Here is a 14562-nt window from a genome sequence, read left to right on the forward strand (position 1 = left end):
CAGCAAGAGTGTCCATGTTTGAGTCTTTGAATGAAGAGATAGAGATAAAATTGTCCAGTTCAATTATTTTTTGCAGCTCGTTCCAGTCGCTAGCTGCAGCGAACTGAAAAGAGGAGCGACCCAGGGATGTGTGTGCTTTGGGGACCTTTAACAGAATGTGACTGGCAGAACGGGTGTTGTATGTGGATGATGAGGGCTGCAGTAGGTATCTCAGAACAATAAATAGTCTTACTGGTCACCTTTATTTCTGTCCTCGACAGAGATCGAGGGTGTCATGTCATTGCTCAAAGGCCCACTGACTTGCGGCCAGCAATAACTGTCAAGTTTATTTGGAAGTAAAATAGTTAGTGTGGCCGGGGAAAAGGAGTCCTGCGCAACTGACAGACCAGAGTGGTAGGCCTGCCAACAGATTAAGTGGTCACTAAAGCCCACATTTCTGTGTATTTCATATGAAAGCAGTATTTCCATATTCTATACCTCTCTGTTAACCACTTGTCCAAATAGTCATCAATCATTACTGAATTCCTGCTTTTATTTGGAAGGTACTAACGTGTGAATCTCATTTGGACAGAGAAAATGTGTCTAATTCACAAAATGTTAAGGATTAGGATTCATGAAATCAGGATTATCTTTCAGATAATTTACTTCACAGAACCATGTGCTGGAAATAATATCTGCAAGCAGAGCAGTCAATGACACATAATACATCATACGTCATTGTATGTCACTCATCACAACATAACGACTATTCCCACATGCAGTACAGTACTCTCCTCCCTGTGCTCACATCACCAGCACCACACATACTCACATGCACACGTACCCTACATTTCCATCCCAGCCTCTCAGTGTTGCCTTTGGAAAAGAAAACTACCTCCCAGAAAGGGAGGAATAACTGAGTGATCCATTCTTTCCCTCTCACACCAGAGAATGTTAATAGGTTATATCCTCGTTCTCAGCTGGGATTGCCATTTCCTTTCCCTTTGACCTGCACATCAGATGTCTGACTCTTACAGGAACCAAGGTGAAGAAGAACAAACATGCTGGCTGTAAAATGGATGGTCGGCCCTGCCTGGGGTCTGGGACTTGGGGGGGGGGGACCGGCTGCTCCACACTGCCTGCCAGCCTATGACGGAGGTTAGAAAAACTCATCATCGGGAGCCAGGGCCAGAGCCCCAGTTAAACATGGGTGGCCACCAACACAAAGTCTCCAAACAAATGGCTTTACATGATGTGATCGCTATCTGTTGTGGCTCCAGGGGCAAAGGCAGCATAACTGGCACTTTCCTGTTGAAAGATAACATTATGGGTGATGTAACAGCGTTTGAGGGAGGCCAGAGAAAACAGAGATGAACAGGGCTCTGTTTGTTTACTGCCCGGCTCGACAGGCTCCGCGATGGAGTCTGTATTTGGACTTTAATAATAAAATGGTTAGCGTGGAAGGGGGTGAGGGGAGTTTGTGGGTTTCTCTACGTTGGCTCGGTGTGTATGGAAGCAGTCAAGAGGGTGCAGGCAATAGGAGATGTATTACATTCAGCAAGTAGTTACATGGATATTCTGATAGGGCCCCACCTGGATGTGAATATTATTTCAGACAACATTTTGGCAAGTGACCTAAGATCTCCTTCACTTCAATATATTGAACATCATTTTACCTTATTAAAGGCAATATTTAGTGCAGAGTCTAAAATATGTTCATCCCTACCAGGTTGGTTAGAGTACTTTTACTACACGGCTACAAATTGAGTCTGATTCAATGAGATGGATTGTGACTTACAGGATTGTAGAGTTTAGGAGAGAGCCCTTTAATCATTAAAGAGACCACTGCCACATCATTCCCCCAATGTACTCCATGTTACGCAGAAGCATTAGTAACTAACCATTGGTCTAACTAGTTTCGTATGCAGATGCAGGCTTCAGCAGAGATGACAAGACTGGACCACTAGAGGTCACAACACACTCACCAACATCTGAAAGGATCAGTGTGAGACATGAGCACTGTAGATGGAACTGTCAGGAGCAGTTATTTGAAAATGTATGTTGATTATATGGTGTGTATTCTGACAATGTAACGTCTGAAACTCTCAGCATGCAAATGACTCATAATAACACATTATTTCTGATGAATAAATGTGGAATAAACATAAACACTCAAACCAATTCCTCAATTGAAATGAAACATCACTGACAATCTCTTGTATCTCTTATTTATTCTCCTTGACTGACAGAATCCGTTTCCTTCACCTGTAATCTCATCTTCCTTCCCCCTCTCCCCTCTTCTCTTGCAGGCCTTCCTATAAAGGAGCGAGGCCCAGCGTGGGTTCTGTGGGTCACGGCCCTGACCAACGGTCCTCAGGTCAGCTGGTCCCAGAGGAGCCAGGACTTCACCAGGTCTTCACCTTTCTCCCTTTAAAATAACAGCAGTGGCCACCCGGCCATGCCTTTGTAAAAACCAGGATGTTCCTCAATGTGGATCACAGTGAGTAACAGCCCTTGTAAAAACCAGGCTGTTCCTCAAGGTGGATCACAGTGAGTAACAGCTGCTGGTAAAACTGTAAGCATAGTGTGTAGTAATGTTAAGATGTAAATATTTTAAACAGAGTAATTGAGGCTATTTCTTTCCCTTTTCATATTCAGAGGCATGGCTGAATATACACAGTAGTGCCTATACGACCAATATATGTTCTTAATGAGAGCATGGCATTGCCAGAAAGTACTGTATTCCAATATATGAACTACATGTTCCAATTGTTATGAGTTTTAAGTGTCCTTGTCCCTTGAAAATATGGCATTAGTATTTCTGAACCCAGAACTTTGAAGGATCTAGTATATAAAAGATACAGTAAGTATTGTATTTGGTTCCCGTAAAAAAAAAAAAAACACAATCCTGTCACTTTAAACATCCTATTTTCCCTAACCCTAACCCTAAACCTAACCTTAACCCTAACCCTAACCCTAAACCTAACCCTAACCTTAACCCTAACCCTAAACCTAACCCTAACCTTACCCTAACCCCAAAACCAAACCTTAACCCTAAACCTAACCCTAGCTCCTAACCCTAAAAGTAACCCTAGCTCCTAACACTAATTCTAACCCTAACACTAATTCTAACCTTAACCGTAAACGTCCTAGAAATAGCATTTGACCTTGTGGGGACTAACAAAATGTTCCCAGTTGGTCAAATCTTTGTTCATTTACTATTCTTGTGGGGATGTATGGTCCCATGCACGCATACACACACACACACACACACACACACACACACACACACACACACACACACACACACACACACACACACACACACACACACACACACACACACACACACACACACACACACACACACACACACTGTACATACACACACGCATGAACCAACACAGCCATGCACACTCGTGAACACAAATACACACACACAATCTCCAATGAACACACTCACACAATCTCACACATAGACAAACACACACACACTCTCCTTTTCTTATTTTTGGAGGCACAGAGAGGCCTTCTGCCCAATATACAGCTTGCTTCCAGCTTTATACTGCCTGGCCTCCAATCAAAATGGCTTTATAACAGTTAAAAAATCTCAAGGGCTGACAAAGTCCAAAAAGAAACAGGGGAAAAAGCGGCATTGGCAGCCAACCACACATATTCACTGAGCTCATCCCACCAAGCAGCAGTAAATCATTATGAAAGCAAAAGTCAGTGTGGTAAATACAATAATCTAAGACCAATCAAACACACATTTCTCAGAATGGGCTTCTCACATATAACTGTCACTAACTGTCATGTCAATGGCTATTGCTCTCGCCAGCTTTCACAGGCTGCTGATGTTTCAAACAGAGGACAAAGGTACTGTAAGGTTGAAAGAGTTCCCAATAAAAGAGAGAACCCGAGCCCCTTGGTCTCTTTAATCAGATTCACCCTGGTGGCGTGGAGCGGATTGACAGCCGTTTGTTCAGGGACTATTGTGGGCTCCGAGAGTCCGTAAATTCCCACTGGAAGCAGAGAGGAGATGATGAATTGGTTCTTAGCGAATGGGGAGTGGTAATCCCGATCCTTGACACACTGTATGGTAGTAATCAGCAGTATATGTTGTCAAAATGGAAATGGCCTGTTCCTGTTAGTAGAATACGAATGTGGTTCTTTCTTCAAAGGCCTGCTTCAAGAGGCCAGTTGGCTTGTTCTTTCCATGCCCCTGGGAAGTTTTTCCTGTATGACAAGTTTTATGTCTAAACAGGCTGATAAAAAGAGGAGACCACGTGATTTAGGGACTATAAAGTGTTTTGATATGGGGAACACAAGATATTTGGTTAACATCGGTTACGTTGAGGTCAGTATTAGTTCAGTCATTTGTTTCAGGGAACCTCACATTCCCTTTGTAAATTTGAAGAATGGTGATTGATCCAACAGTAGGACTGTGCATCTCGGCTGATCACATTTTCCCATGCTGAGTAAAGAATTGTTTAATCATGAAGCCAAAAAGTAACAAGCCACCAGTCAATAACAAACATAACACAATACTCCAAAGCCTGGCCTGCGCAGTGTGCCCAGAGAAATAAAGTGCATAGAAGCAGCAGGAGCGTGCTCTACTCTCCCAGAATGCACCCTGCTCTCTGGATAGTATTAGTAGTATTTGTGGTAGAATCTTTAGGGGCTCTGTCAGTGACACAGGCATCAGGAGGCACCTCGTTTCCTCTGGGCATTGATATTCCTTTGCCTCTGGCTCCAGAGGGGCTACTGGCTTGAGTGGTTAGTTAGCCTTCAGATGGAAGATGCAGCTCTCTGCCAAGTTTAGCCCAGCCCAACAAAACACATAACACTGGCTGCCATATTTCAGTTGGCTGGTTGGCTGACTAAACAGGAGGGAAAGGGAAAGGCACAGACTGTGGGATCACAGCGGGACAGGGCTGGGTAGACAGTGGCCATCTTCTCTGTTTCTGCCTCTGCCCTGTGATCTGGAGACCAACCCAGATACTGTATCAGAAACTGTTGAGTGCTGTTGACTCTGTGAGTAAGGGGACGTGTACATGCAACAGTATTTACTTCGTCACTGACTCACATTGGGTGGTCCTGCTCGCTGGATACAATGGCTCCACCAGACAGTATTCACTGTTCACTGAACACGCTCATAGCACAAGCCATAAAATATAAGTCAGTGAGGGCTTCCAAGATGTATACATTATTCATATATTTCCATACTGGAAAGTTTTTATTCATATGTCCATACTGATTTGCTGTTGTCTACAACCAAGTTCCATTAAAATCCACCCCCACCTCTTTATAGTAAAACAGATTTTATTTGTTGTGTAAGTTTATTCCTGATAATATCCCTTACTATCTCTGTTGATCTATTACCAGCTAATTTATTTCTGTCAAAACAGTCAAAAGTTTAATTGCATTATATATTTGCCCTAAGTGAAGTTCAAGTGCAGGATATTATTTTTAAGGAAACGATCTTTCATGTCCACTAATTGGTAGACAGATACTGTTTCTATATTGCCTCCACATAAGCCTCAGGATAGCTCACAGAAAATCCGCTTTGCCAAAGCTGCAGTGCTTTACCTGGCTGTAACCCTGAGGGGGAATGAGACTTGAAATAGACCAACTTTGTGTATGCCTTCACAAATGTCACTTCCTTTTTTCGTGCCTATTTTGAGATATAAATCAAGGTCAAATGATTTGTACAAAACATGTTTTCATAAATGTTTGAAATATCTATAAATGAGCCAATGTCATAACAGTTTATGTGTGCTGAATGTACAGTAAAAAAAAAAGGTTGTATAAATGTAACAGTATATATTATATTATGTTCATTCAACTTTTTAAAATTGCTGTAAATTATTTGCTAGCATATCAAACTCCCACCAACAAAAATCTGCTTCCCTCAGGGGCGAAAATCTGATATCAACTTTGGGGGGGACAATTACATGAAATTTTCTCAAGAGCAATTCCTGAGGGGGACACCAAAAGTAGTGCTGTAACACATAGCCTACATTGTAATATGGTAAATGTATATTGAGGAACCAAAGAAATAAGGTGTTTGCCGTACTCCTAACTACCGGTACCCAAAACTACACAACTACTCACAACAGCAATACCATTGCCTTTAACAAATCTTAGTTCAGTCACCAGTTTAAGTTGAGAGTGGGGGTATCCATGGCATTTTCCAATTATGTTCCTATTTTACAAGTCAAAAAAATGGAGAACCTTTCATAATGTTGCCAAACAAAGACTCAACAAACTTACCTGAGACTCCGTCTCTGCCAGTCTGTCCCTGCATATCTGTCCCCAACTCTGCTGTCTGTGTGCCATCTGTTGCCTGCTCTGCCTAATGACATCATTGTGAAACATTTCCATTAGAATTTCATTTCTTTCTTATGAACATTTTATCAACTAGTCTTTGAGATATTAGGCTACTAGGGTTCTTACTTTGCGTTTTGGTGTACTGAAAAATACTCTGATGTCCGTCTTTTATTTTTCTGCCATTTTTCTACCTGGCTGGCTGGCTACACACACACACAGTGTGTAGGTTATTTACAGTAGGAGATGGGCTTCTATCATCTTATCTTTTATCATTCTATTTGGGCTTCGATCTAAAAGGTAGCTAGCAAATGTGAAACGGATTAAAATGACAAGAGTTGACAGCTGTATGAGTTCACCATTTACACAACATATGCTGCAACCTTTTGTAATTTTAATAGTTTGTTTCATATTGGCTGGCTTACAACAATAGCTGAATTTGCAAAGCAAGCGAGCACCAATTCCGTTTCAGTGGTGTTTGCTATAATCTTTGCTACCCGGGTTAAATAAAATAAATAAATAAAAGTTCCCTTGCGACAATTTAGCTTTTGCAACGAGACCATTAAATATATTTAAGACAATGGTAGAAGAAGAGTGTAGTTCTGTTCAGTTTGGACTTCAGTTTATCGCTAACCTTATCACAGGGACTTTGAAGCACTAACTTACATCATCTGCATGCTGATCTCGGAATAAATTGACGATAGCAAAGATTCCATCTTTGACGAGGCCACATAAATGGAATAGGTACTAGCTAGCTTAATAGTTAATATTTGCACGCTAGCTCTGCATATTCAGCTAGTGTGTGTGCGCGATTGACTGGATTAACTTTACGTCAGTTACGTTCATTGAGTGCCTTTCAGACAGTAGACACAACCCCTCTGTTACCTTGCCAGTGGATCAAACCATTGTGAGGAAAAGGGTGGGGGGGTCGCAATCTTTTGAAACTTAAAAACGCGCTATTAAGTGTCTATAATCAGCACAATTGCTTTCATTGCGTATTATTAATATTATTTAAATTACATAGTTATGTTTCAGTGATATATTGGGGGGGACAAATCATATTTTTCCCAGGATGGGGGGGTCGTGTCCCCCCCATCCCCCCCGGGATTTCCGCCCCTGGCTTCCCTACTAAATTCTCTCCAACCCAACCTGTTCTCACAGGTTATTCTTCCTGATCTTTTACTGAATACAAGCAGGCACCCACACAAGCCCACAAACCCACACGCACACACCACACACACTCCAATGTAGATGTAACTAGAAGAGTTCCTGAAGCATATGGATGCCATTTGTAAGAAGCAGTGAGATGTATAGGTCAGTCTGCCCTTTGGTATCTCTCTATCCCTCTGTTTTCACATTACTTGTAAATTATAGTGTCCTCCAGAACCAAATGAACATAAATCAGCTCTGTGAATGTGAACAAGTTTTCCCATCTGTCATAAAACAATGATTTAAAGTCCAGGTTGTCAAAATACGGCACTGTGAATTCACCATGCGTCCCAGCAGTAGAAACACAAAGCACCGTCTCATTGGGATCATTTATGGCCTTAGAGGGAGCTGAGGGTGATTAGAGCTCTGGCCACCGACAGGCAGAAAAACAGTAGGTGCACCAATAAGGACGGCTGGAAAACAGTGTGGTCAAATTTATCAAGCAATTCAACAAAATCTTCTGTTTGAAGAGGGGAGCGAGATATTCTGCATGTTTAGTATACTAGTACATCTCTGGAACATTCGGTCATACAGTATTTGTGAGTTTTGGAGTTTCTACATTAAATACTCGTACCCAAGGACCTGTGATGTATTGGACGCTGTGCTTGTCTATGGCCAAATAAAATACACAACTGGAGTTTCCTGGATTTTAAGCAAGATATTTGTGTAAACGATGCCACTGTGTCTCTATGAAATTGTTTCTTTTGGAGGTGGAGTTTTGGGATGAAAGGTGTATTTGTATTTAATATGGATCCCCAGTAGTTGCTTCCAAAGCAGCAGCTACTCTTCCTGGGGTCCAGCAAAATGAAGGCAGTTATATACACTTAAAAACATTTCATTACATTTCACAACAGATTTCACAACACATTAAGTGTGTGCCCTCAGGCCCCTACTCTACTACCACATATCTGTGTGTGTCTAGTGCGTATGTTATCGTGTGTGTGTATGCGTGTGTCTGTGCCTGTGTGTTTCCCTTCACAGTCTTGTTGTTCCATAAGGTATATTTTTATTTGTTGTTTTTCTGTTTTTACTGCTTGCATTAGTTACTTGATGTGGAATAGAGTTCCATGTAGTCATGGCTCTGTGTAGTACTGTGCGCCTCCCATAGTCTGTTCTGGACTTTGGGACGGTTTGTCGGTGGGGGTTCACGTACTGTATCAACAAACAAATAGGTGCTGTGGAAATGCTGGACCTTACATTGAAGGGTATTGGGGATGCTTTTATGAGCCATGGGGCATTTTATATATTATGATTAACCTCTTTCTCTAGCAGAAAGGAAGAGGAAATGCAGGGGTTGGTCTCATGAAATTACAGTCAGTTACATTTATTGGAGAAGTGAGCTTGGTCTCTTCCAATCCTTTTACTTATTGACACATTCATGTGTATTGAAAACCCCCCACAGATTTCCAACATAACCGTTGGTGGTCGCAGCAGCATAGAGTAGCCAGCCACCAATCAATAGGAAATGTTTCTTTATCACCTTCCTTTTGATTCATGCTTCCTTTTTGGATTCCATCCTCATTCAGAGGCATTCATGCCTGCTAGGGCTAGAGGGGGCTGTTGGGCCAGTTTGTGTTTTGTCCACTGAGTATCTGTTCTGAGCGCTGAGAAGTCAGAACAATTGACAGTTCAACCTTAGAGCCTCTCAGTCCCTCTGTTCCAAAACCATGTTGTTAGGATTTCAATAGAAAATTAATAGGGGTTAACAGACCAGAGCGAAAATAGAAATGGATGATTTCATTTGTTTCGCTCGTGCCCAACTACATAGGTTTTCAGTAATGAAAAGCTTTGATCCATGCAGTGTTAAATGTTCACCCTTTGACAGAAATCTCTCATATCTGGACCCTCTCCCCTCCTGGTCTAAAGGAAGATACTTTGTCAGAGCAGGTGTTGTTTTTGCATCTATTTTTACAACTGCTTTTTAGGTCCCTGGCCAGTCATTGGCTGCGTGAGAGGGAACACTGTTCTGGCCCCCACATGAGTTTTAATGCCTTCCCATGGTCTGCTACAGGTGTTTTGTTAGTGAAGCTTCACACTGTAGTGAGGTGGAAAGGAGCTGTGATGTTTCCTGCCAAACCATCGCTCTGAATGACGACACACATGCTGTTTATTTCCTGGTTCATGTGTATATCATTCTATTGGGGGTTCATATAGATTGTGAATCGAACAAAGGATTAAAACATTTCAAATACATACAGTGTGAGCTCATCTAACAGCTCTCTGAAATTTCCTATGACCCAAAGTATACAATACTGTAACTTCCCTCTCTCTGTAGTCTACAGTGGATACTGCATTTCCCCTAATGTGCATTCTCTTCTAGGGCCTGACACACATTAAGTAATTCTCCACAAGCTTATTTGAGTTAATTGTGCAGCGGCCTGGCAATCTCCTGAACCATCCAAGCATCGGTTCCCCTGGGGATCCTCTCCACGTCCATCAGCCAATCAGAGGGGGTTCTGCATTGCTACTGGCGGTTCACTCCGGGATCCAAACGCTGTTCTGGACAAGTAGTTGCTTATTCCTCAGGAGAGACCCAATGTTCTCCCAGGGACTTTTAAATGTCAAGTGGAGAGAGGTTCCGTTCCTCTGCAGAGACGACTATATGGGCTCCTAGTATCTGTTTAAACAGCAGGTAGCCTAACTCTCCTCTGTTTGTGTCCATGGTTTCATTCTCCAGTTGGGGGATTTTCCCATAGTATCCATCTCACTAAAGGGCCTGGAAATATGTCTGGTTTTTAGGAGGCAGGCTGATGGAAATATAAACACACTTTTGAAAACCGTAAAATCCATATGAGAGCAGATACAATATGGGAAACAAATGTACCACATTGAGGAGTATCATAAATTAAAATTACCATGAATTTCTTGAGATATGGAGAAAACAAGAGGATCTATTCATACAAACTAACCATAACCCTAACCCTAACCCTAGATTCATGTCCACGCCCTGTTCAACCATAACCCTAACCCTAGATTCATGTCCACACACTGTTCAACCATAACCCTAACCCTAGATTCATGTCCACACTACGGATCAACCATAACCCTAACCCTAGATTCATGTCCACACCCTGTTCAACCATAACCCTAACCCTAGATTCATGTCCACGCCCGGTTCAACCATAACCCTAACCCTAGATTAATGTCCACGCCCTGTTCAACCATAACCCTAACCCTAGATTCATGTCCACGCCCTGTTCAACCATAACCCTAACCCTAGATTCATGTCCACGCCCTGTTCAACCATAACCCTAACCCTAGATTCATGTCCACGCCCTGTTCAACCATAACCCTAACCCTAGATTCATGTCCACGCCCTGTTCAACCATAACCCTAACCCTAGATTCATGTCCACGCCCTGTTCAACCATAACCCTAACCCTATATTCATGTCCACGCCCGGATCAACCATAACCCTAACCCTAGATTCATGTCCACACCCTGTTCAACCATAACCCTAACCCTAGATTCATGTCCACACTCCAGCTCAACCATAACCCTAACCCTAGATTCATGTCCACGCCCTGTTCAACCATAACCCTAACCCTAGATTCATGTCCACACTCCAGCTCAACCATAACCCTACCCCTAGATTCATGTCCACACTCTGTTCAACCATAACCCTAACCCTAGATTCATGTCCACACCCTGTTCAACCATAACCCTAACCCTAGATTCATGTCCACACCCTGTTCAACCATAACCCTAACCCTAGATTCATGTCCACGCCCTGTTCAACCATAACCCTAACCCCTAGATTCATGTCCACGCCCTGTTCAACCATAACCCTAACCCTAGATTCATGTCCACGCCCGGTTCAACCATAACCCTAACCCTAGATTCATGTCCACGCCCGGTTCAACCATAACCCTAACCCTAGATTCATGTCCACACCCGGTTCAACCATAACCATAACCCTAGATTCATGTCCACACCCTGTTCAAACATAACCCTAACCCTAGATTCATGTCCACGCCCTGTTCAACCATAACCCTAACCCTAGATTCATGTCCACACCCTGTTCAACCATAACCCTAACCCTAGATTCATGTCCACACTACGGATCAACCATAACCCTAACCCTAGATTCATGTCCACACCCTGTTCAACCATAACCCTAACCCTAGATTCATGTCCACACTACGGATCAACCATAACCCTAACCCTAGATTCATGTCCACGCCCTGTTCAACCATAACCATAACCCTAGATTCATGTCCACACTCCAGCTCAACCATAACTCTAACCCTAGATTCATGTCCACGCCCTGTTCAACCATAACCCTAACCCTAGATTCATGTCCACACTCTGTTCAACCATAACCCTAACCCTAGATTCATGTCCACACCCTGTTCAACCATAACCCTAACCCTAGATTCATGTCCACACCCTGTTCAACCATAACCCTAACCCCTAGATTCATGTCCACGCCCTGTTCAACCATAACCCTAACCCCTAGATTCATGTCCACGCCCTGTTCAACCATAACCCTAACCCTAGATTCATGTCCACACCCGGTTCAACCATAACCCTAACCCTAGATTCATGTCCACGCCCTGTTCAACCATAACCATAACCCTAGATTCATGTCCACACCCTGTTCAACCATAACCCTAACCCTAGATTCATGTCCACGCCCTGTTCAACCATAACCCTAACCCTAGATTCATGTCCACGCCCTGTTCAACCATAGCCCTAACCCTAGATTCATGTCCACACTACGGATCAACCATAACCCTAACCCTAGATTCATGTCCACACCATGTTCAACCATAACCCTAACCCTAGATTCATGTCCACGCCCTGTTCAACCATAACCCTAACCCTAGATTCATGTCCACACTACGGATCAACCATAACCCTAACCCTAGATTCATGTCCACACCCTGTTCAACCATAACCCTAACCCTATATTCATGCCCACACCCTGTTCAACCATAACCCTAACCCTAGATTCATGTCCACACCCTGTTCAACCATAACCCTAACCCTAGATTCATGTCCACGCACGGTTCAACCATAACCCTAACCCTAGATTCATGTCCACACTCCGGCTCAACCATAACCCTAACCCTAGATTCATGTCCACGCCCTGTTCAACCATAACCCTAACCCTAGATTCATGTCCACGGCTTGTTCAACCATAACCCTAACCCTAGATTCATGTCCACACCCTGTTCAACCATAACCCTACCCCTAGATTCATGTCCACACTACGGATCAACCATAACCCTAACCCTAGACTCATGTCCACACCCTGTTCAACCATAACCCTAACCCTAGATTCATGTCCACACTACGGATCAACCATAACCATAACCCTAGATTCATATCCACGCCCTGTTCAACCATAACCCTAACCCTAGATTCATGTCCACGCCCGGTTCAACCATAACCCTAACCCTAGATTCATGTCCACGCCCTGTTCAACCATAACCCTAACCCTAGATTCATGTCCACGCCCTGTTCAACCATAACCCTAACCCTAGATTCATGTCCACGCCCTGTTCAACCATAACCCTAACCCTAGATTCATGTCCACGCCCTGTTCAACCATAACCCTAACCCTAGATTCATGTCCACGCCCTGTTCAACCATAACCCTAACCCTAGATTCATGTCCACACCCTGTTCAACCATAACCCTAACCCTAGATTCATGTCCACGCCCGGTTCAACCATAACCCTAACCCTAGATTCATGTCCACGCCCGGTTCAACCATAACCCTAACCCTAGATTCATGTCCACACCCTGTTCAACCATAACCCTAACCCTAGATTCATGTCCACACTACGGATCAACCATAACCCTAACCCTAGATTCATGTCCACGCCCTGTTCAACCATAACCCTAACCCTAGATTCATGTCCTCACTCCAGCTCAACCATAACCCTAACCCTAGATTCATGTCCACGCCCTGTTCAACCATAACCCTAACCCTAGATTCATGTCCACACTCCAGCTCAACCATAACCATAACCCTAGATTCATGTCCACGCCCTGTTCAACCATAACCCTAACCCTAGATTCATGTCCACACTACGGATCAACCATAACCCTAACCCTAGATTCATGTCCACACCCTGTTCAACCATAACCCTAACCCTAGATTCATGTCCACGCCCTGTTCAACCATAACCCTAACCCTAGATTCATGTCCACACTACGGATCAACCATAACCCTAACCCTAGATTCATGTCCACACTACGGATCAACCATAACCCTAACCCTAGATTCATGTCCACACCCTGTTTAACCATAACCCTAACCCTAGATTCATGTCCACACCCTGTTCAACCATAACCCTAACCCTAGATTCATGCCCACACCCTGTTCAACCATAACCCTAACCCTAGATTCATGTCCACGCCCTGTTCAACCATAACCCTAGATTCATGTCCACACCCGGTTCAACCATAACCCTAACCCTAGATTCATGACCACGCCCTGTTCAACCATAACCCTAACCCTATATTCATGTCCACACCCTGTTCAACCATAACCCTAACCCTAGATTCATGTCCACACCCTGTTCAACCATAACCCTAACCCTAGATTCATGTCCACGCCCGGTTCAACCATAACCCTAACCCTAGATTCATGTCCACACTCCAGCTCAACCATAACCCTAACCCTAGATTCATGTCCACGCCCTGTTCAACCATAATCCTAACCCTAGATTCATGTCCACGCCCTGTTCAACCATAACCCTAACCCTAGATTCATGTCCACGCCCTGTTCAACCATAACCCTAACCCTAGATTCATGTCCACACTACGGATCAACCATAACCCTAACCCTAGATTCATGTCCACACCCTGTTCAACCATAACCCTAACCCTAGATTCATGCCCACACCCTGTTCAACCATAACCCTAACCCTAGATTCATGTCCACGCCCTCTTCAACCATAACCATAACCCTAGATTCATGTCCACACCCGGTTCAACCATAACCCTAACCCTAGATTCATGTCCACGCCCTGTTCAACCATAACCCTAACCCTAGATTCATGTCCACACCCTGTTCAACCATAACCCTAACCCTA

This window comes from Salmo salar, chromosome ssa01 (assembly GCF_905237065.1).
Source record: "Salmo salar chromosome ssa01, Ssal_v3.1, whole genome shotgun sequence".
NCBI lineage: Eukaryota > Metazoa > Chordata > Actinopteri > Salmoniformes > Salmonidae > Salmo > Salmo salar.